Genomic DNA, 4,439 nt, shown 5'->3' with positions numbered 1-4,439 from the left:
AGAGAGAGAGAGAGAGAGAGAGAGAGAGAGAGAGAGAGAGAGAGAGAGAGAGAAAGTACACATTTTATCCTGAAGTCACTGATTGAATGGTGCATTCAGTCTCTCTCTCTCTCTCTCTCTCTCTCTCTCTCTCTCTCTCTCTCTCTCTCTCTCTCTCTCTCTCTCTCTCTCTCTCTCTCTCTCTCTCAAGGCAAGGCTATGTAGTACAGGGAAGTTTAGAGCAGGAAGAGGAGAGTGTTGAAAAAAAGTGTTTATGCCGCTACTCCGCCCTCTCAGCTGACGTGAGCCATGTGCCGCCCAAATGTTGCTTCTCCTCCCTAAGTACTCTATTTTTATCCAGCTTTGTTTTTCTGTGTGTGTGTGTGTGTGTGTGTGTGTGTGTGTGTGTGTGTGTGTGTGTGTGTGTGTGTGTGTGTGTGTGTGTGTGTTCGTAGGTAGTACGTAGTTTATGTGATGTCACGTTCTACTTCCTGTCACCTTACCTCTCCCCTTCTACCTTCCCCCCTCACGTGTCTCCCCACCATCTCTCTATCATTTGTCTTCACCTGTCCACACCTCATCACTACCACCACCGCCACCACCACCACTTCCGCCTAAGCCCGTACGAAACTTTACGAAACGAAAACTTAGCAAACGGAAGTCTCGGTATTCGGTTTTTGCATTTCTCTTTATTTATTTTTTTTATTCGGCCATTTATTTGTATTCTTTATCCTCCCTTTAGAATTGTGAAAATAGAGGTTTCGTCTGGTCTAGTCTGGTCTGAACTGGTCTGATCTCGTCTTGTGCCGTCCCGTTCCGTCCGGCCTGGTCTCGTTTCGTCTCGTTTTTGTCTTACCTTGTCTTGTCTGGTCTTGTCTGGTCTGGTTTAGTCTGGTCTGGATGCAAACTTCCCACAGCATGAGCGATAAACTTAAGAGAGATAAAGCAGCATTATTATTCTTTCCTCTCTCTTTGCCCCTCGAGAAATCTTAATATGTTTACTGTATTCTCTTTTGTTTCTCGGAAGTGTTGAACTTTTTCATGCAAACTCCTTTCATGCTTATTTTCTCTCTATCCCTCTTTCTTTTTACTTAAGCATTTGCGGTGAAGGAAGAGACGGATGGATTAGTCTTGCGATTAAGAGGGAGAGACTAAAGTAGATATATTAGCATGTATTCCACGTGTATTTAGGATCGTATTGTTATGTATTCATGTATGCTGACTGACTATACATGTATCTATGTATAGGTACGTGTTGACAAGTTAGACGTACGTATATAGTGGTAAACATTGATATATTAAACAGTAACATCAGTACTAAAAAAAAATCACGAATGTACTGATATATATTGATAGACTAAACCATGTACAGAGGATTGATAGATTAAGGAATACACATAACCACTAAACAGGATAACGCAGGAGGATCAGGAGGACAAGGGAGAAAGAAAGAACAGGCGAACAAGGGAAAGACTGAAGGAGGGAGAAGGTACAAGGGAGGGAAAGATGGAAGGAAGAAAGAGGAGAGAAAGTAAGATAATGTGGGAGAAACAAAGGAAATATGAGAGATGAAAGGAAGGTTCAGAGAAGAAGAGATAAGCGAAGGAAGAAGAGGAGAAGGAGGAAAAGGAGGAGGAAGAGGAGGAGGAGGAGGAGGAGGAGGAGGAGGAGGAGGAGGAGGAGGAGGAGAAAAGGGTAAATATAGGGAGGAGTGATTATGAGAGCATGAAGGTAATGGGGAGAGAGAGAGAGAGAGAGAGAGAGAGAGAGAGAGAGAGAGAGAGAGAGAGAGAGAGAGAGAGAGAGAGAGAGAGAGAGAGAGAGAGAGAGAGTTATGGAAAAAATTAAAGAAAAGCACTTGTGAGTAGGAAGAAAAATGAAAGTATATACAAACAAGATAAAACAAAGAAAACAGGCGCAGAAATGGAAGGAGAAAAAGGGAAGGAATGAAGCGACGAGAAAAAAGGAGAAGTGAGGAAGACTAGAGAACGTAACGCACCGGTAAAAGGAAGAAAGAATATATAAAAAAAAAGTAAGGAAGAAATAAAGCAATGCACGGCGGAGGGATACAAGAAAAGAAGGATAGAAACGAAAATAACAATAATAAGAAGGAAAGGAAAAAAAAATGTTAAGAGACAGTGTAAAATAATAAATGTGAAGATTAAGATGCACGTATTCATAATATTTCTTCGCTTCTATGCAAATAAATACCAGTTAACCTCTCTCTCTCTCTCTCTCTCTCTCTCTCTCTCTCTCTCTCTCTCTCTCTCTCTCTCTCTCTCTCTCTTTCTCTCTTTCTGATATTCTCTTTCCACTTCTCCCACACACAAATGAGGATTAACTCATTCAACCCAGGAAAAGCATTTTACATTTTTGGAACCAGACCGTAAATGAGGCTGAACCATTTTTGCGCTGAGGGTATGAAGTTAACAAGACGCAGGGAAAAATACCAATGCAGTGCAATTTGTGAGTTAGGTTATGACAGGAAAGTGGGCGGCGGCGGGGAGAGGAAACTGCGGAGGGAGGGGGAGGAAGTGGGGGGAAGGAAGAGTGGAAGGGTGTGTTGAGAGGAAGAACGTGGGGAAAGGAGGAGGAGGAGAGGGTGCTGAGAGGAAGTAAAGGTAGAAGGAGGGAGGGAAGGAAGCTAAGAGGGAGGAAAGGGAAGAGAAAGGAGGCTGCCAAGAGGGAGTATGAGGGAAAATATGGTGTGGTCATATTGTGAGAGGTTTAGTGAGGGAATGTACTGGGGAAGAGAGAGTAAGGTGAGTCTTGTATGAGTTGAATAGTGATTGAGACGAATAATGGACAAATGGGTACGAGGAATGAAAAGGGAAAGGGAAACAAGAAAAGTGGAGGGAAAAGTGAAGGGGAGCGAGGGAATGAGGATAATGAGAAGTTGTTATGAGTAATGAAAGGAAGGAAAAGTGTAGTGAGGAGCGTCTGAGAACTGCGAGGACGGAAGGAAAAGAAAAAAAATGCGAAATAAAGTTGGAGGAGTGAAAAGAGGGAGGAAAAGAAGGAAAATGAGGAAGCGGAAGGAGAGTCTGAGAAGAGAGAACGGAAGGAAAGGAAAATGAACGAGAAAATGGGAGGGTTGGAAGAACGCGAAGAATAAGGGAAGAGGAGGAATGACAAAATGAAAGAGAAGTTTGAGGAAGGGAACGAGTTGAAGGTGTGGGATGTGAAATTAAAGTCGGTAGTTGATTAATTAAAGGAGAGGGAAGGAAGGCGTGGGTCAGGACGCCTATTCAACAGACAGACAGACAGACAGAGAGACGGAATATGTGACGACACCGCAACGCCCCAGCCGAGGAGAGCAGACGGTAAAGTGTTGGGTTACATTACGGCAACCTGACGGGGATTTGTGAACCTGTATATATGTGTGTGTGTGTGTGTGTGTGTGTGTGTGTGTGTGTGTGTGTGGATCTCCCAGCAACACTTCTCCATATATTTCTCGAGGTCGTCCCTCCCGCGGGGCATTGCAGGGGTGGATTCAGGAAGTGTCCACTGTATTCCACCTCACTAAGTCTGTCACAGTAATCCCGCCCCGTGAGGACAGGCGAGCTTGATAACACTGCCGCTCCCCGCTGCTCTCACTCGCTGATTGGTTTATGCTTCGCCGTTTTGTTTTGAAACGTGCACCAAACTAACGTTGTGTTTCTACCAAAGCTGTTATTGATAAGGTACCGGATTATTAAACATTTTGCAGCAAGTAGTTAAATAATTCTTTTGGAAAAATAAACATGAAACCTTTGCCTCCTTTTTCTTTGCAGTTTTAATACATAAGGACATTTTTCAATAAATAACAGAGAAATATTATTCCCTTCACATTGCATCCTGTCCAAACTAACAACACAGGGGAAAAAAAGTCATGGCGGCCGACCAGGGAAAAGTAAGCTGGTATGCGTACCGACGAACAGTTACTCCAGTGAAACCGTCAGAAGAGTCACGATTGCTGAGGGGTGCCGACCTTGCAGCTGGAGTTGGTGAAGGAAGGAAGGAAGGAAGGAAGGGAGGAAGGAAAAGGGACGTCCTTGTAACTATACACTTTCACCTTTGACCTTTAAACTCTCAGGCAAAGAGCTTGATGAGACGTGTGTGCATGTATGTTCTTTATAATTGTTTTAGTGTTAGTTATTCCGTTTCGTTGGTGCCACACAAGTTAAGGCGCTTAGGGCAAATCCTCCCAGCGTGCCGGCAGGTTTGGCTCGCACGGCTCCCACAGGCTGCCGTGCTAACGTTCTCCGGTGCCTTCACACAACAACAACACAACTCAACTACTTTATCGTCGATCCCGCAGTGGAGTTGGTGAACTGTGCTGCTGTGATCCCGCTTCTGGAGGAGGTGAGGTTGCTACAAGGCAGACCTCCCCGCTACCAATACGTTTTTCCTGTGGTTACAAGCCGTGTACGTCCAGGGTTCAGACACAAGTGACGGTCAGAGAGATGCGTGACTGAGAG

The sequence above is a fragment of the Scylla paramamosain genome, chromosome 3 (genome assembly GCF_035594125.1).
Source record: "Scylla paramamosain isolate STU-SP2022 chromosome 3, ASM3559412v1, whole genome shotgun sequence".
Taxonomy (NCBI): Eukaryota; Metazoa; Arthropoda; class Malacostraca; order Decapoda; family Portunidae; genus Scylla; species Scylla paramamosain.
This window is presented reverse-complemented; position numbering follows the sequence as displayed.